The sequence below is a fragment of the Oncorhynchus nerka genome, linkage group LG22 (assembly GCF_034236695.1).
Source record: "Oncorhynchus nerka isolate Pitt River linkage group LG22, Oner_Uvic_2.0, whole genome shotgun sequence".
In the NCBI taxonomy this organism is placed as follows: domain Eukaryota; kingdom Metazoa; phylum Chordata; class Actinopteri; order Salmoniformes; family Salmonidae; genus Oncorhynchus; species Oncorhynchus nerka.
Window position 1 is genome coordinate 12,584,804 of NC_088417.1, and position 20,304 is coordinate 12,605,107.

The 20,304-nt window shown below is 41.7% G+C and overlaps 1 long non-coding RNA gene across 1 annotated transcript; it reads left to right on the forward strand.

Annotated features, from left to right (window-relative positions):
• The first annotated feature begins 1,785 nt into the window (after positions 1 to 1,785).
• On the forward strand, positions 1,786 to 18,653 carry LOC135563877 (uncharacterized). Its single transcript, XR_010460618.1, has 3 exons — positions 1,786 to 1,887; positions 17,696 to 17,758; positions 18,565 to 18,653. It is a non-coding gene; the product is annotated as an uncharacterized LOC135563877 (long non-coding RNA).
• Positions 18,654 to 20,304: the final 1,651 nt, after the last annotated feature.

Genomic DNA, 20,304 nt, shown 5'->3' on the forward strand with positions numbered 1-20,304 from the left:
CACCATGCGTGTGTTCGTAGCCAGCCAACCACCATGCGTCAACAGTATGGCACCATGCGTGTGTTCGTAGCCAGCCAACCGCGTCAACAGTATGGCACCATGCGTGTGTTCGTAGCCAGCCAACCGCGTCAACAGTATGGCACCATGCGTGTGTTCGTAGCCAGCCAACCGCGTCAACAGTATGGCACCATGCGTGTGTTCGTAGCCAGCCAACCGCGTCAACAGTATGGCACCATGCGTGTGTTCGTAGCCAGCCAACCGCGTCAACAGTATGGCACCATGCGTGTATTCGTAACCAGCCAAACGCGTCAACAGTATGGCACCATGCGTGTGTTCGTAGCCAGCCAACCGCGTCAACAGTATGGCACAATTTAGACACTTTTGAGTCAGGATGGACAAATACCTGCAATTTGAGAACAACACATGCAGGTAGTACAATAATGGGAGACTGCATCCTACCCTGTATATAGGTAGTGTCATGACTGTCCTGATCAGATCAGGTTACAGGAGACCACAACCCTACAGATTATCTCTCAATCCCAACAGAGGAGGAGAGATCTAGGGGTCTGAAGATGTGGGGGTTTTATGACCCCTCACGCCCCTAGTAAATCTCAGGCCACAGACAAATTCCTTTGTCCTGTTATTATGGAGAACCAGCCTCAGACCATTAAACATGAAATAAAGGGACTTTGGAACAATGGTTTCTGTTAGCCACAATGGTGGTTTTTTCTCTCTCTCTTTGAAATCCCCATTTTGGGTAATGCGCTATAGTGTGTTGGCCCGTTATACTAAGTTCTAATCAATAGCCTATAATGTGTTTTGTCTATGTGTATCTTTTATCATCATTTTAGCTTTTTAGTAAATAAATATTCAACTAAGATTGGTGTGGTACGAACTCATTAGTGAGACCCGGGTCTGCGCAGATTCACGGGAGGAGTGATATTATGGGCAAAGGAGGGCTTTGTTACTTCTCAACATAAATTATAGTAATGAGGTCCCATCCCAGGTAAAGCCATCATGCAACTTTGTAAACATTCACTATGCAGTATGTGAATATACACTAAGGTTCACCATGCATTATTTAGGGTGGTTTGATATAAACATTCTTGTCACTAAGAAAAGCTGGAGTGCATTACAGCTGGTGTGAAGAATAGGTACAAAACACAGCAGATTGTTCCATTCACAATAGGCACAGGGCATGGTTAATGTCTCCCTAAGAACAAACAGCCCAAGCGTTATTTATTCCTGAGAAAATACCTGGTTATTGGTGTCCTTTTCAGCTGAGGGAGAAAGAGTGCTCGCATCGGAAATATTTTTGTTTGTTTGATTTGGAATCCATGTTTATCATGTTTGATCATGAATACTATGATAAACTAACATTCACCTAATTTCTATTGGATAATGCGTGTTAGACACCAACTGGGTAGTTCCAGAGATGTACAGGTTAACTTTAAAGTTGGGTGACCCAACCAAATCAACATAGAAATATTTGTTGTAGATCTGTCATTCTCACTGAAAGCAAGTCTAAGAAGCGGTAGTGTCACGCCCTGACCTGAGTATTCTTTGTTTTCTTTATATACTGTATTTTGGTTAGGTCAGGGTGTGACGAAGGTGGTATGTGTGTTTTTGTCTCATCTAGGGTGTTTGTACTGTCTAGGGGTTTTGTAGATTTATGGGGTTGCTTCCATCTAGTTGTTTGTGTAGGTCTATGGTCGCCTAGATTGGTTCTCAATTAGAGGCAGGTGTTTATCGTTGTCTCTTAGCGGTCACGTTCGTCTCATCGTTTTGTTGTTTTGTTTAAGTGTTCTTCGTGTTCGTCCTTCAGTAAAGAAGAATGTATTCTAACCACGCTGTGCTTTGGTCTACTCCATACGATGATCGTGAGAGGTAGATCTACTCTACATGCACTATTTCTATGCTTCCCGTTCTTAAGTTTAATTTTTGTGGTCTTTTACTTTCGGTATTATACACCAGCTTCAAACAGCTGAAAATACAGTATTTTTGGTTATGGAAAATGCATTTCACAGCAGTTTAGATGTTACAATGATTCTCTACACTATACTTGCTTGTTGTTTTTTTGGCAAACTATTCAACTTTTTTTAAACCAGGAAATGTGATTTCTTCATAGTGCATCTTTAATAGAAAATATGATAAAAATAACATATAAACCAAACACCAAATCTATACTATTCCCTGTTATAGTCCTTTGTTCAGTAATATGTCATTGGGCCTATGCAATCACCAAACCACAGAGCTGAGCATCATCTCTGGGCCCAATAGGCTGGTTGTACTTGTGGTTTAAGTAAGACATTCACTCATCTGGACTGCCCATTTTCCAGCTTAGTTGTCCTTGATCGTTTAATTGATTAAATATAGACCTAAATCCACGATCTGTCTCTATCTTTTCCAATTAATTCTCCATGTAGGCATGAGAGTGGTTGATGATGTTATCTTACCTAATTAACCTGCATAGGGATTCGGCTGTTGGACAGGAATTGTTCATCACTCATCTACGTGTTCATTACTATCATTACCATAAAGGGACTGACTTACCATGTTGGCCGTTCTGGTACCGTTCATTTCGATTTTAGATTCTGGTTATTTTGGTTATGTTTTCAGATCATTTTTAATTACGGTAAAAGACTGAAAATATGGAAATTCTCTAATAACATTCAACTGTGGTCAAAGCAATCGCAGAGATCGCTTGAGATGACGTGAGATGACAAGTGTTGCTTTGGGTGATTTCAGACTTTAGATTTGTTGTTTTGTTCCCGGCGAGATTCAGCAGCAAACTGTAGTCCGAAAACTCCCTCTTTTTTTTGTCAGCTTTCCCAATTACAGAATAAGCTTCTCAACCTATTAACGCTACAGAATGCAAGAGGAATCAATCACCTTCATTGGGCCATGTGTCATTTGTTAATCGGGTATTGATGAGAGTATTGACATGTGGCTAATTAATCTCAAGCCCAGATCCAGCTTTCAAATGTTTCCTTCATTATGTTCCTCGTCTTAGACGTTGGCACAGTTGAGCCAGGTGGTAGACAATGAGTATAGTTAGCTGTCAGACTGTTTTTAAACTCGCCCTGTCAAAACAACTAGGCTCTCTCTGTTGTGGCACACACTGTAGCTACTTGATACTAGTACAATAGTTTTATAGGCTTTGCTTTGCATTAAATAGTTTCTTGGATGATCTACATGTCAGAGTGGTATTATTGTACCATCTGTACTCCAACGGCAGTCAACACCGCCTCAAACCGTTAATGCATTTTCAATGGATTTTTTACCACAATTAGGCAAACCCAGACGCCGACTGAGACATTCACTGGGCTTTCTTTTTCTCTCTGCCAGCAACATGGGGATGCAAGCACTGTATAAACTGTATAAACAATTAAGCTGAAACTGCATGAGGCCCAAATGCACATTACTCATTAACAAGTTGTAGGCTGCTGCAATGGCAGCGCTTCCCCTCTAATGTCCACATTTAGCAGGCCACAGAGGTCACAACCCCTCCTGTCATGGCACAGGGGCTTGCAGACAGCTGGCTGGTTGATGTTAGCGGTGGACTAGCCGGAGCTGGGTTTGTTTGCATCTTGATCGATAGCACTAGCACATTAGCACTCAGACTCCCAGGCAAAGAAGCACCTGAAGGTCAAGCCTGCCTTTGGCAACACCACAGAGCAGCATTTCCCCAAACTAACACACACACAGCAACCGCCAAATCCAACTTTTGATTATTGTTTATAGATACAGATGACAATTAAAGCATGGCCTGCAGGCAGCAGAATTATTTACAGCTGAAAACTCATATCATTATCAGCATGCTCCTAATTGCCAGAAGTAATGTCAATGTTAGTTGACTTAGGGTGGGTTTTTTTTTCCCCCTTCATAGAAGTAATTTTCCTTCAGCATATGGAGAGACGGTTTATCCCAATACAGCTGTTCATCAGGCTTACCTTACTTTTGTTAAGCTCCAAAAGACTACATTGCAGCATCTTCAGAGAGGAGCGCTCTCTGGAGCACCTTCAGAGAGGAGCGCTCTCTGGAGCATCTTCAGAGAGGAGCGCTCTCTGGAGCAACTTCAGAGAGGAGCGCTCTCTGGAGCATCTTCAGAGAGGAGCGCTCTCTGGAGCATCTTCAGAGAGGAGCGCTCTCTGCAGCATCTTCAGAGAGGAGCGCTCTCTTGAGCATCTTCAGAGAGGAGCGCTCTCTGAGCATCTTCAGAGAGGAGCGCTCTCTGCAGCATCTTCAGAGAGGAGCGCTCTCTGCAGCATCTTCAGAGAGGAGCGCTCTCTGCAACATCTTCAGAGAGGAGCGCTCTCTGCAGCATCTTCAGAGAGGAGCGCTCTCTGCAGCATCTTCAGAGAGGAGCGCTCTCTGCAGCATCTTCAGAGAGGAGCGCTCTCTGCAGCATCTTCAGAGAGGAGCGCTCTCTGGAGCATCTTCAGCTCTCTGGAGCATCTTCAGAGAGGAGCGCTCTCTGCAGCATCTTCAGAGAGGAGCGCTCTCTGCAGCATCTTCAGAGAGGAGCGCTCTCTGGAGCATCTTCAGAGAGGAGCGCTCCCTGCAGCATCTTCAGAGAGGAGCGCTCTCTGCAGCATCTTCAGAGAGGAGCGCTCTCTGCAGCATCTTCAGAGAGGAGCGCTCTCTGGAGTATTATGAAAAGACGTTCCTTTAAAAATCATTCACCACTAGGAGAGAAAGAAAGATCCCTGTGCCAACTTGCCCAGTAAAGTTTATTTTAGCTCGTTTTAGAATAGCTTTATCTATCATGTATTTTAGTTTATCTTAAAAAATCTCTAAAATTCAAGCTGTCACAAAGTTGTTGCTATGCTATGCTCTCTGCTTCCATTTATGTTTTAAGTATTGAGCTTCCGTAGTTCCCTTGAACCTCGAAGTGCAAGGAGACTTTTACTGAGTGCAAGGAGTGAAGGGTGGTGGGTGTTTGAGGACATAGGGGGTGTTTTGGGCTCCGCTTCAGCATAGCTTTTGGGAAAGGGTGGAAGGAAGTCTGTCAAGCATGATGTATTTAATATGCATAGAGAAGAAAGAAATATACTTTTAGCAGAATGTTCTGCTTTCTTTGAATGTATCATGCCTGCTGCTTGTGATAAAACAAGAAACTAATGTGGCCCCAAAAGATTATGTCTACGAGGCAGGGAAGGGAACGCAAGGCATCCATCTTGGGCTTCGGAGTCAAATTGTGCAAAGAAGTGAAATGATTGTTAAAAGGGCATCGAAAATAATTATTTAAAAAATGGGCCTTGGGTCATCATTAGGGCTTGATCTCGGGGAAATTGGGACCACAGGGACCATTTAGAGAACATGTTATTCACCAATGAGGACCATCTCTAGCATGCGACAGCTGCTTTTCTTGACAAGGATTTATTATGTGTCTCTTGACAGGCAGGAAAGTTCCCCTTTGATGAGCACATTGTGAGCTCTCGCAATCGCTTCAGGAAAACAACTGCAGGAAATGGGAATGATGAAACTTGTGGCTACATTTCTTCCTCTTATTAGGTTGATTTGGAGGTGATGATGTCAGTGCTGTGATGGCGGTTCCCGTCCCTGCTGGGTCAAGTGCCCTCGGCTGCAGCGTGTCTGCCGTAGTGCTTGACTGGGTGACGTGTAGGAGATCTGAGATAAAGTACTACTGCATGGCAGTGGCACGACCCTCTTCATATTGTCTGTCCAGTGATTGACAAATGCAGTGCCCACTTCTGACTTGTCCAGTGATTGACAAATGCAGTGCCCACTTCTGACTTGTCCAGTGATTGACAAATGCAGTGGCCACTTTTGACTTGTCCAGTGATTGACAAATGCAGTGGCCACTTTTGACTTGTCTGGAACCTAACACATGGTTGTTGTTCCTTTTCCTACACGCAAGAGTCTATTTTAAGCAATAAGGCATGACGAGGTGTGGTATTCGGCCAATATACTATGGCTAAGGACTGTTCTTAAAGCACGACGCAACGCGGAGTGCCTGGATACAGCCCTTAGCCGTAGTATATTGGCCATATGTCATAAACCCACGAGATGCCTTATTGCTATGATCTACTGCATCAATATCAGTGTTTTTCTATATACAGCTAGAACATACTCAACTTTGGTGGTTGGTATGGTTGATGTTGACAAGTAGAGATTCAGTCAGCTCTTGCCCCACTGGACAATGACCCCATCTATTCTGTAAGTATGCAATTAATTGGCTGAGAAGAGGGGTGTAGTGATTACGAGATTTATGAGGCTCCCTGAGACACCCTCTGTCCCTAAGCAGGAATTTCACGGAGATGGCGTAATGACAGTTGGAGGCTGTTGTTGTCGGGGTTTTTTGACGGACACCTCGTTCTACTGTGGTTAAACTCAGTTAAACATCTCTCTGAATAACTGTTGCATGATTCCGGAGGTGTGTTTTGGAATTGAAATGTATTTAAAGAACTCACTTAACTTTAGTCCTCCACTGGACTCACTAAGCTATTCATAGATCCATAGCGAACCTTCACCTGCCTTTTAAGTTGTTTAAGTATTTAACTCCAGTATCTTTTGAACTTTTAATTATCTATTTTTCCCAAGTTAATGATTCAATGCTAAGTGTACTACTGTGTGTCTTGTGTCACCATATTAAGACTGTAAAGCTTGCCTTGTAAGTGGATAAAACTGAAGGTGACCACCATTCTCTCTCTCTCTCTCTGTCTCTCTGTCTCTCTGTCTCTCTGTCTCTCTCTCTCTCTCTCTCTCTCTGTCTCTCTGTCTCTCTGTCTCTCTGTCTCTCTGTCTCTCTGTCTCTCTGTCTCTCTCTCTCTCTGTCTCTGTCTCTCTGTCTCTCTGTCTCTCTTTCTCTCACCCCCCCCCCTCTTAGTCACTCATTATCTGTCTTGACAGAGACTGGATGGAACATCACACCGTAAATTGAGGTTTTATTCCATTATTTGATTTGCATTGAAAAGGGGAGCTCTGAATTTGTATTCCTAAAATCTGTGCAGATTGAGGTTGGATGAAAACTCTGTTTACCATAAATATGAATGGCGCGATGAGTAACTGTGCGGTATTTGTTTAACCAGAGAGGAAAGGTACATAAAGGAAGGGGAACATGTTGATACAGTTAATGCGTGCTGTCAGTGCCAAGCAGATGAGTCATTATCACGGCACCACCGCGTTTTGCAGACAGTAGCTCAAGCACAACCGCTATGATCACAGGCTTATGTTTCTAAACACATGACCTGTGGTGTTTTGCAGGATGTGCATCCTCTCAGACTGGTCCATGCCATACTTAGGATTGTATTGTATGCTCACAAGAGACGCGTTGTATTGCATTGTTGTTACGGTGTTGTGTGTTTAGTTGTTTTTTTTGTGTCACTTTCAAAACAAATCAAATCAAAGTTTATTTGTCACGTGCACCGAATACAACAGGTGTTCACCTTACAGTGAAATGCTTACTTACAGGCTTTAATCAATAGTGCAAAAAAGGTATTGGGTGAACAATAGGTAAGTAAAGAAATAAAACAGTAAAAAGACAGGCTATATACAGTAGCGAGGCTACATACAGACACCAGTTAGTCAGGCTGATTCAGGTAGTATTTACATGTAGATGTGGTTAAAATGACAAACGTGACTTTCTGTTCTGGGCCCATATAGTAAGAGCTCACAGAGAGGGGAGATGATGGACGATGACTGACGGGGAAGTGAGGCCTTGGGTCTGTACCGTTAGACGCATTGTAACTGAACCCTGAGGCAGTTTCAGTTGTGGTCTGTAGGTAACAGGTAGGGCTCTGTGTATTGGTTAGTCATGTCACATGACCTGGATTTGAACCTTTTATTTAAAGCTTATTTTATGAAACTGTCCCCCTTTCTTTTCTGTTTTGTGTCAGATGGTCCAACGTCATAGTCCACTCTCAGACAATTGCTTTTATTTTTGGTCTAACTCGCATTTCTGGAAAAGGCTTGAAATAAAGGTTAAGATCCAGGTCATGTGACATGATTAACCAACACACAGGGCCCTAGTAATAGGGTAGCGCATACTGTAACCATAGAAATAGACTTACTAGAAAGGACAACCCAATTCAAGTGAATGAACAGTGATACTATATCTATGACAGTGCCAGCCCTGAGAGTACTGATCGACCAGGAAGCGACTCTAGCTGTTGATGGTATTGATGGTTTTACATGTCAGAGTAAGATCAGTTCACTGCAGCATCCTTCAACGTGAACGACAAAGACAGCCGTAAAGTCAACAGTCTGTCAAGCCGCAGAAGACAGCTGAGCTCATTGAAAAATGCTCATTGGAGCAGGTGTTAAACATCTGCTTGCCTACAGTAACTGCATCGAGCTCACCCTCTCCTTCCGTTAATCAATTTGTGAAGTTGTACCCTTCAACATGTTGCGTTGAAGTCGTTCATAGCTTGCGGGTACCTAAAAACAAAAGAGTAAGTCGATAACTATATCTCGAAATAGGATTTGAGAGAGAGGCAAATTGGTAATTAGTTGCTATGAGTGTCTCGACATCGCAAACGAGCATTACAATCGTGCTTATGACTCGGCTCTGGGGTCCCCAAAGCCTCTTTTATTAATGCAGCTCTCTGGAACCATCAGTAAGCTATTAACCTAAACGATGAGCAGAAATGAAGGGCTGTGCTAAATGGGCTGAGTGCACCTGTGATGGGGAACCAGCGACACTGCCGCAGGATGAGGATCAGCTTGGTTTGAGAGATCAAGCAAAGGCTGACGAAGGTAAATACCAGGGTTTGGAATTGAATAGGAGGAGGTTACAAGAATCTCATATTTTCACACATAAGCTGTTCTCTGGACAGATTCCTTAGACTTGCAGTTAACGTTCAGATACAGTACAGATAGCTCTCTGTAAGGCCCATTTTAATCCGTTAGCAGAGGAGAGGCAAAAAATGGCCACGACAGGCAGTCATGTTTTACAGTGACATGTTGTGCCTTCACATAGAACCACAGTCGTTTAAGTATTTCTCATTCCTTTTTGCTACCCAATATCAACAATCCAGATTCAATAAGCCAGGTTTACTAAGCTTTATACAGGTCAGGTTTACTAAGCTTTATAAAGGTCAGGTTTACTAAGCTTTATAAAGGTCAGGTTTACTAAGCTATATAAAGGTCAGGTTTACTAAGCTTTATAAAGGTCAGGTTTACTAAGCTTTATAAAGGTCAGGTTTACTAAGCTTTATAAAGGTCAGGTTTACTAAGCTTTATAAAGGTCAGGTTTACTAAGCTTTATAAAGGTCAGGTTTACTAAGCTTTATAAAGGTCAGGTTTACTAAGCTTTATAAAGGTCAGGTTTACTAAGCTTTATAAAGGTCAGGTTTACAGGTTTACTAAGCTTTATATAAACTAAGGTCAGGTTTACTAAGCTTTATACAGGTCAGGTTTACTAAGCTTTATAAAGGTCAGGTTTACTAAGCTTTATACAGGTCAGGTTTACTAAGCTTTATAAAGGTCAGGTTTACTAAGCTTTATAAAGGTCAGGTTTAAGCTAAGGCTTTACTAAGCTATATAAAGGTCAGGTTTACTAAGCTATATAAAGGCCAGGTTTACTAAGCTTTATAAAGGTCAGGTTTACTAAGCTATATAAAGGTTTACTAAGTTATAAAGGTCAAGGTTTACTAAGCTAATAAAGGTCAGGTTTACTAAGCTATATAAAGGCCAGGTTTACTAAGCTATATAAAGGCCAGGTTTACTAAGCTATATAAAGGTCAGGTTTACTAAGCTATATACTAAGCTATATAAAGGTCAGGTTTACTAAGCTTTACCAGGTTTACTAAGCTAATAAAGGCCAGGTTTACTAAGCTATATAAAGGTCAGGTTTACTAAGCTTTATAAAGGTCAGGTTTACTAAGCTATATAAAGGTCAGGTTTACTAAGCTTTATAAAGGTCAGGTTTACTAAGCTTTATAAAGGTCAGGTTTACTAAGCTTTATAAAGGTCAGGTTTACTAAGCTTTATAAAGGTCAGGTTTACTAAGCTTTATAAAGGTCAGGTTTACTAAGCTTTATAAAGGTCAGGTTTACTAAGCTTTATAAAGGTCAGGTTTACTAAGCTTTATAAAGGTCAGGTTTACTAGGTTTACTAAGCTTTATAAAGGTCAGGTTTACTAAGCTTTATAAAGGTCAGGTTTACTAAGCTATATAAAGGTCAGGTTTACTAAGCTTTATAAAGGTCAGGTTTACTAAGCTTTATAAAGGTCAGGTTTACTAAGCTATATAAAGGTCAGGTTTACTAAGCTTTATATAAAGGTCAGGTTTACTAAGCTTTATACAGGTCAGGTTTACTAAGCTTTATAAAGGTCAGGTTTACTAAGCTTTATAAAGGTCAGGTTTACTAAGCTTTATACAGGTCAGGTTTACTAAGCTATATAAAGGCCAGGTTTACTAAGCTATATAAAGGTCAGGTTTACTAAGCTATATAAAGGCCAGGTTTACTAAGCTATATAAAGGTCAGGTTTACTAAGCTATATAAAGGTCAGGTTTACTAAGCTATATAAAGGCCAGGTTTACTAAGCTATATAAAGGCCAGGTATAAAGGCTCAGGTTTACTAAGCTATATAAAGGTCAGGTTTACTAAGCTATATAAAGGCCAGGTTTACTAAGCTATATAAAGGCCAGGTTTACTTTTATAAAGGTCCAGGTTTACTAAGCTATATAATAAAGGTCAGGTTTACTAAGCTATATAAAGGTCAGGTTTACTAAGCTTTATAAAGGTCAGGTTTACTAAGCTATATAAAGGCTTTATAAAGGTCAGGTTTACTAAGCTTTATAAAGGTCAGGTTTACTAAGCTATATAAAGGTCAGGTTTACTAAGCTATAAGCTTTAAAATAGGTCAGGTTTACTATAAAGCTTTATATAAAGGCCAGGTTTACTAAGCTTTATAAAGGTTTACAGGTTTACTAAGCTATATAAAGGTCAGGTTTACTAAGCTATATAAAGGTCAGGTTTACTAAGCTATATAAAGGTCAGGTTTACTAAGCTATATAAAGGCCAGGTTTACTAAGCTATATAAAGGTCAGGTTTACTAAGCTATATAAAGGCCAGGTTTACTAAGCTATATAAAGGCCAGGTTTACTAAGCTATATAAAGGCCAGGTTTACTAAGCTATATAAAGGCCAGGTTTACTAAGCTATATAAAGGCCAGGTTTACTAAGCTTTATAAAGGTCAGGTTTACTAAGCTTTATAAAGGTCAGGTTTACTAAGCTATATAAAGGTCAGGTTTACTAAGCTTTATAAAGGTCAGGTTTACTAAGCTTTATACAGGTCAGGTTTACTAAGCTATATAAAGGCCAGGTTTACTAAGCTATATAAAGGCCAGGTTTACTAAGCTTTATACAGGTCAGGTTTACTAAGCTATATAAAGGCCAGGTTTACTAAGCTTTATACAGGTCAGGTTTACTAAGCTATATATAGCCCTAAGTTTGCGTTTATTTCTTCCCCCGTTAGATGATTGCGCAAATTGTACTGTACTGATAGTACTATAACGGTTGAAAGAAGCAATAAGACATTATGAAATGTTGAAATGAAGACAGTTTTGTCTTTTACTTTTGTTTTGAGGGTTGCTTTATCCCTTACTTGGAAGAATAACGGGTTCAGACATGACACCTGGTGTAAACGATTAGTAACCTAAATCTGGCCTTCGGTGTTGTTGACACATTAACATAGAGAAGGGAGGGGCCCAGAATACAGCTTTTCTTACTGGCGCTTGTTTGGGAGGGTGAATGTTTGGGACTGGGTGGGGAAGAGGCGTGTCTAAAAACTCCCATTCCATTGTCTTCAATATCAGTAATTATGGAATTAGGCTCAGTTGAACTGCAGAGAACAGAGCTGGTTGATACTAGGGGAGTTAAGTTACCATACGTATTGTGAAAGCAGGGAAACCTATTTCTCAAACATCAATTCTGTTCTATTAGCAGCTTCACGTCTGTGTGTTGGAGACCCTGAGGATTTTCATTGCTTTGATGAGCAAGAGGTTATCAGCTATCAACTTTAAAATAGAATAATGGAATAGACGGGATCATGCTTTAAAGGCTTTTGGAGGTGATAGTTCTATATACAGACGGGTTCATTAGGAATTATTAACTGGGTGGTTCGATCACTGAATACTGATTGGCTGACAGCCATGGTATCAGACTGTAAACCACGGGTATTTTTACTGCTCTAATTACATTGGTAACCAGTTTATAATAGCAAACCTTGGGGGTTTGTGGTATATGGCCAATATACCAGGCACTCTGCGCTGCGTCATGCTTAAGAACAGCCCTGAGCTGTGGTATATTGAAAATATACCACACTTCCTTGTGCCTTATTGCTTAATTATAAACGATGTGGTTCGAGTCCTGAATGCTGTTTGACGTGATTAAATTACTCTGAACTTTAAGTTCTGTCTCTTTTTCCTCATGAGGTCTTGCATCAGAATTCTGCCACCTGGTTGAGTTGCGTAATTATTATTATTATTTCTTTACCTTTATTTAACTAGGCAAGTCAGTTAAGAACAAATTCTTATTTTCAATGACGGCCTAGGAACAGTGGGTTAACTGCCTGTTCAGGGGCAGAACAACAGATTTGTACCTTGCAACCTTCCGGTTACTAGTTAAACGCTCTAACCACTAGGCTACCCTGTCGCCCCACTCTGGTGTAATGGCAGCTGCTACTTCCAAATAAAAATACTTCAAAAAAAAATGTACAATTGGTCACCATACATGTGTAATGACTCACCATCACAAGTCATTGTAATTGAGAAAAAGCCTATAGCCTATATGAAAATGAATAGGAAGCTAATGGACGTGCTAAAAGCCTGATCAGAAACAAATATCTGTGTGCTGACAGCTTGCTAATTCCAGCAAATACACAGACCGGCTCTGGCTCACTGTAGTAGCAGTGCTGCTTCACTCTGTTGACCTCTGTTCAGCATGGCTGATATATATTGAAAGGAGATCATTACCTCTAAGTAGTTTTACCTCAAATTTCTGCCATTTTACACATTTCTGCCAATTTGGCAAATTAGACGTTAGCCAGTCACACGGTCAAAAGGTCGGCGGGAAGAAATACAGGTTTGAAACCTATATTTAGGAGAATTAATAGTGGCTTGTCTAAAAATACTAACAAGGTTTTAGGTGTGTATTACTTGAGAGGAGAAATGTTGGATGTTGAGGATGTGTGACATTCCAGCCTTCCGTTATAAATGCTCATATGTTCAATGCTTCCATGTGAAATGCCACTCGTCCGTTCTTTAACCTCGACGGGGAATGACAAGAACCAGGACACTCTCCTCTTGCTTCACCGAGCTGTGGCCAGTATAGCTTCCTAGATGGACACTGCACGGTTTAATGTGATAGACAAAATAGCATTAGGCTTTGGGTCTGCAGCTCAGCAGTGGAAAGAGTGTCGTCAGCCCTGCAGAAAGAGTGATTGAGGAAGAGAGAGCACTCTAGCATCCATCTGAGCCCTTCCACTCCGGCGAGTATGCAATAGGGCAGACAGACATATGGGCGACTCTACATTCTTTTAAGGGAGTGAAGCGAATTCCTGGCCCCCTCCTCGTCGTCGCTTGCGCACAAATTGCCTGTTCGAATGTCAGCCCGTCTCTTTATCAAACCACTCCATTGTCTGCCAATGCAGGGGATGCTGTGAGAGAGAAAAAACCACGCACCATCCCCAACAGCTCTGGTGTGATGCGGGAGAGAGTCTGCACCAGTGGTTATTAGTAGAGGACGATGGTGGTCCAACATGGGCACCGTCGATAGAGAGCCCTGACCCACATATGGACGGACCAGAGTTATTTCTTTGTGTGGGGTTTGTGCCCCATTAGCCGCACTGGCCAAGGCTGGCCCAGACTGGCTCAGGCTAGCCCAGGCCATACAGGGCCAGGAGAGGCATTGCAATGGTGGGAGTTCACACAAGCACGCCCTGCCTGCCGCCTGACTTCACTGTCACTGATTACAAGTGACTCAGAGTTAATAAAAGAGCAAAGCTGACTGTCAGGGGTGATTAGGCTGAGCCCCCAGACAAGACAAAGAGGAGAGGAGTGGACATTATTCATGGTTATTAACTGGGTTGATTTGGGGATTTCAGGGACCTTACCTGGGCTGTGTAAGAGCAGTTTTTTTTACAATTTAAAACCTGGATTTTACAAAAATGTTAACAAGTTCAGGCAACAGCCTACATGTACATATTACCTATACTACCTCGACTAACCGGTGCCCCATTGACTCTGTACCGGTACCCCCTGTATATAACCTCCACATTGACTCTGTACCAGTACCCCCTGTATATAGCCTCCATATTGACTCTGTACCGGTACCCCCTCTATATAGCCTCCACATTGACTCTGTACCGGTACCCCCTGTAGATAGCCTCCACATTGACTCTTTATCAGTACCTCCTGTATATAGCCTCCACATTGACTCTGTACCAGTACCCCCTGTATATAGCCTCCACATTGACTCTGTACTGGTACCCCCTGTATATAGCCTCCACATTGACTCTGTACCGGTACCCCCTGTATATAGTCTCCACATTGACTCTGTACCGGTACCCCCTGTATATGGCCTCCACATTGACTCTGTACCAGTACCCCCTGTATATAGCCTCCACATTGACTCTGTACCGGTACCCCCTGTATATACTCTCCACATTGACTCTGTACCGGTACCCCCTGTATATAGCCTCCACATTGACTCTGTACCGGTACCCCCTGTATATGGCCTCCACATTGACTCTGTACCGGTACCCCCTGTATATAGTCTCCACATTGACTCTGTACCGGTACCCCCTGTATATGGCCTCGCTAGTGTAATTTTATTGTTGCTCCTTCATTCATTATTTGATATTTTTCTATTGTTCTTATTTATTATTAATTTATCATAGAACACAGCAACATCCAATAGGCTCTGGTATACAGTTCAAGTTGAAAGTTAACATACACCCAAGCCAAATACATTTAAACTCAGTTTTTCACAATTCTTGACATTTAATCCGAGTACAAATTCCCTGTCTTAGGTCAGTTAGGATCACCACTTTATTTTAAGAATGTTAAATGTCAGAATAATAGTAGAGAGAATGATTTATTTCAGCTTTTATTTCTTTCATCACATTCCCAGTGGGTCAGAAGTTTACATACATTCAATTAGTATTTGGTAGCATTGCCTTTACATTGTGTAACTTAGGTTAAACGTTTCGGGTAGCCCACAATAAGTTGGGTGAATTTTGGGCCATTCCTCCTGACAGAGCTGGTGTAACTGAATCAGGTTTGTAGGCCTCCTTGCTCGCACACGCTTTTTCAGTTCTGCCCACAAATGTTCTATAGGATTGAGGTCAGGGCTTTGTGATGCCCACTCCAATACCTTGACTTTGTTGTCCTTTGCCACAACTTTGGAAGTATGCTAAGGGTCATTGTCCATTTGGAAGATCCATTTGCGACCAAGGTTTAACTTCCTGACTGATGTCTTGATATGTTGCTTCAATATATCCACATAATTTTCCTTCCTCATGATGACAACAACTTTTTGAAGTGCACCAGTCCCTCCTGCAGCAAAGCACCCCCACAACATGATGCTGCCATCCCCGTGCTTCACGGATGGGATGGTGTTCTTTGGCTTGCAAGCCTCCCCCTTTTTCCTCCAAACATAACGATATGGCCAAACAGCTCTATTTTTGTTTCATCAGACCAGAGGACATTTCTCCAGAAAGTACGATCTTTGTCCCCATGTGCAGTTGCAACCCGTAGTCTGGCTTTTTAATGGTGGTTTTGGAGAAATGAGCGGCCTTTCAGGTTATGACGATATAGGACTAATTTTACTGTGGATATAGATACTTTGGTATCTGTTTCCTCCAGCATCTTCACAAGTACCTTTGCTGTTCTGGGATTGATTTGCACTTTTCGCACCAAAGTATGTTCATCTCTAGGAGACAGAATGCGTCTCCTTCCTGAGCGGTATGACGGCTGCATGGTCCCATGGTGTTTATACTTGTGTACTATGGTTTGTACAGATGAACGTGGTACCTTCAGGCATTTCGAAATTGCTCTCAAGGATGAACCAGACTTGTGGAGGTCTACAATTGTTTTTCTGAGGTCTTTGCTGATTTCTTTTGATTTTCCAATAATGTCAAGCAAAGAGGCACTGAGTTTGAAGGCAGGCCTTGAAATACATCCACAGGTACACGTCCACTTGACTCAAATTATGTCAATTAGCCTATCAGATGCTTCTAAAGCCATGACATAATTTTCTGGAATTTTCCAAGCTGTTTAAAGGCACAGTCAACTTAGTATATGTAATCTTCTGACCCACTGGAATTGTGATACAGTGAATTATAAATTAAATAATCTGTCTGTAAACAATTATTGGATAAATTATTTGTGTCATGCGCAAAGTAGATGTCCTAACCGACTTGCCAAAACTATAGTTTGTTAACAAGAAATTTGTGGAGTGGTTGAAAAACGAGTTTTAATGGCTCCAGCCTAAGTACATGTAAACTTCCGACTTCAACTGCATTTCCTTAGCTGCTTCTAAGACTCTTATGTGCAGTACAGCTGGGATAATTCTCATGGCGGGCCCCATTGGTGTGTGTGTACAGCAGTCACTTCCCTCGTGTTTGATAGTTGATCGTTTCCTATTAGATTATATCATACTAGATTTGAGCTGATCTTGAAAACAGTGTATTCTAAAACAGACTTCTCTCCCCAGTATGACTTTCATGTCTATTGGTCCTTTGCAGAGGTCCATGTTGAACAGTAGCACGGTTGGGTTCCAATCAATTTTCAATTCAGAAAGTGAATTGAAATTTGAATTAGGAATGGAAAAATCCTTACAGAAAACGGCACTCCATTTTCCCTTGACTGAATAGAAAACGTATTTGACCCCCATCTCTGGTCTTGGTCTCAAGGTCCACCTAAGTGTGTGATTGGAATAGCCCTCCCTACATCCCTAATTGTGTGAGATTCATAAAAAGAAATACACATTCCTTGAGTATCGCTCTCCTAACTCCTTAATAAGACACCGATTCCTGATGCCTCCCTCTCTGCCATTTCTCCTCTTAGACAGAATCCTCCATCTTCTCCAGGTTTGTCATTTTCCTGGAGTGGGCGGGGTCAGACATTTGATTGATCTGGAGCCATGATTTACCTCACCCCTACACAATAAGCTGTGTCAGGCTACTTGAGGACTTTAGTGTTCTTCCTTCCTCTGCTCACGCACTTTTTCTTTTTCCCTCTCTGATTGTCTACTTCTGTCTTATTCTCTCTCTCACACTTATGATGTTCTCACCAATAGGTGCCGTAACAAGAGAGAGAGAGAGAGAGAGAGAGAGAGAGAGAGAGAGAGAGAGAGAGAGAGAGAGAGAGAGAGAGAGAGAGAGAGAGAGAGAGAGAATTCGATAGAATTGTCTAGCACCATAAACCAACACATTCAAAGGTTTGCATGTGGAGAGAGAAAAAAGGCCTCTTAATCAATACAGCATTCGGTCTCTGCCATCAGTGGAGTCCCAACAACAGCCATTATTGTTATCTGTGTGAGATTGTACACTCTGTTTGTTCATTTCATGTTTTTATTGATTTTTTTTTATTTCACCAGGTCGGCCAGTTGAGAACAAGTTCTCATTTACAACTGCGACCTGGGCAAGATAATGCAAAGCGGTGCGACATAAACAACAACACAGAGTTACACATGAGATAAACAAACGTTTTGTTTCATGTAGGCACACTCAGAATGACTATCGTCGGGCGGAAATGGAGATGAAGAAATGGGAGAGAGAACCGAGGTATGCTTTTGAGTCTCGATGGAGGGATGAAAAAAAAACTTTGGGGAATGAACGGAAATTGCAGAGGTGTACCTTGTATATATTTGAGAATATACATCCAGACGTTGTGATTGGATAAATCAACACATTAAGGAACTCGTCATCCAGGTCCCACTGAACTGGAGGCACCTCATCCTCGAGTTCCCTTTTGTTCTCCACACTGTTTCAAGACGTCCATTCGTTCCCTTTTTGATGCTGTTAAAAACCTGATATGGACAGCAACATATTAAGACAGCAACATATTAAGACAGCAACATATTAAGACAGCAACATATTAAGACAACAACATATTAAGACAGCAACATATTAAGACAGCAACATATTAAGACAGCAACATATTAAGACAGCAACATTTATTTGATGAAAGTACCAATAAAACATGAGCTGTATTTGCTCAAATATTTAACACAAACCATGTGAGCGTGTGTGTGTGTGTGTGTGTGTGTGTGTGTGTGTGTGTGTGTGTGTGTGTGTGTGTGTGTGTGTGTGTGTGTGTGTGCGCATGCAGTAATTAGAAGAACATGTCACTTGGGCTCTGGTGGGACAGTTCCTCTCCAGGCTGTAGGAAACGATGGCCTTAATTGTGTTAGATTCATAAAAAATGACACACTTTCCTTCTCTTGATGTTTTCCAGTGGAACTGTAGAGTCAGAGGACAGAGCGGAAAGGAATGGACACTGGCCCCTCAGCACCAAAACAAACACGCTAAACAAGCTGATATCACATTAGACAAGACTGATAAGACTGTTTGTTTTTTTGTCTGTTAAGTTTGAGGAGGACGGCAGCTGGCCATGGCCATACAGAGGGCTCTGATGACGTCCCAAACCCTTACAGTGATGTCATGTGACAGGAAGAGGAAGTGAGGTCGTCTTGGATTCACCCACCGTCGTCACCACCCAGGACAGCAACTAAGTCCGCAGAATGATTCTAGAGCCCTGCTGTACCGCCCTGTGTTTACTGTCTCCATCTAACTGAAGACATGGTACACACATGTGTTTACTGTCTCCATCTAACTGAAAACATGGTACACACATGTGTTTACTGTCTCCATCTAACTGAAAACATGGTACATGCATGTGTTTACTGTCTCCATCTAACTGAAAACATGGTACATGCATGTGTTTACTGTCTCCATCTAACGGAAAACATGGTACACACATGTTTTTACTGTCTCCATCTAACTGAAACATGGTACACGCATGTGTTTACTGTCTCCATCTAACTGAAAACATGGTACACACATGTGTTTACTGTCTCCATCTAACTGAAACATGGTACACGCATGTGTTTACTGTCTCCATCTAACTGAAAACATGGTACATGCATGTGTTTACTGTCTCCATCTAACTGAAAACATGGTACACACATGCGTTTACTGTCTCCATCTAACTGAAACATGGTACACGCATGTGTTTACTGTCTCCATCTAACTGAAAACATGGTACAAGCATGTGTTTACTGTCTCCATCTAACTGAAAACATGGTACACGCATGTGTTTACTGTCTCCATCTAACTGAAAACATGGTACACACATGTGTTTACTGTCTCCATCTAACTGAAAACATGGTACACACATGTGTTTACTGTCTCCATCTAACTGAAAACATGGTACATGCATGTGTTTACTGTCTCCATCTAACTGAAAACATGGTACACACATGCGTTTACTGTCTCCATCTAACTGAAACATGGTACACGCATGTGTTTACTGTCTCCATCTAACTGAAAACATGGTACAAGCATATGTTTACTGTCTCCATCTAACTGAAAACATGGTACACGCATGTGTTTACTGTCTCCATCTAACTGAAAACATGGTACATGCATGTGTTTACTGTCTCCATCTAACTGAAAACATGGTACATACATGTGTTTACTGTCTCCATCTAACTGAAAACATGGTACATGCATGTGTTTACTGTCTCCATCTAACTGAAAACATGGTACATACATGTGTTTACTGTCTCCATCTAACTGAAACATGGTACACACATGTGTTTACTGTCTCCATCTAACTGAAAACATGGTACATACATGTGTTTACTGTCTCCATCTCTATATCTATCTCTGTCTGTCCATTTCATTTAAAGCATGTCAGTCTTTATGTACACTCCAAAGATGTTTTCATCACGGTCTTGATCTTGAACACAATATGCGTCACACCCTAGTAGCCAAACCACAAATATCTCTCCCTACACTTTCCACCTTTCTCTCTTGCCTAGCCTCGTTTTTCACACACAGAGACATTCACATGCGCACACACACACACACACACACACACACACACACACACACACACACACACACACACACACACACACACACACACACACACACACACACACAACTCACCTTCTGAGTTTCCACTGCACAGGTACATCCTCCTGCCAACCAGGTAGGGATTAGAAAATCTAATTTATGCCTTTCTGAAATGTGGCCTCTCTTGGCTCTCTGACAGGAAGGTTGCCTCTGCCATTTTCTATTTCCCCTTTTAACATTGTGCATAC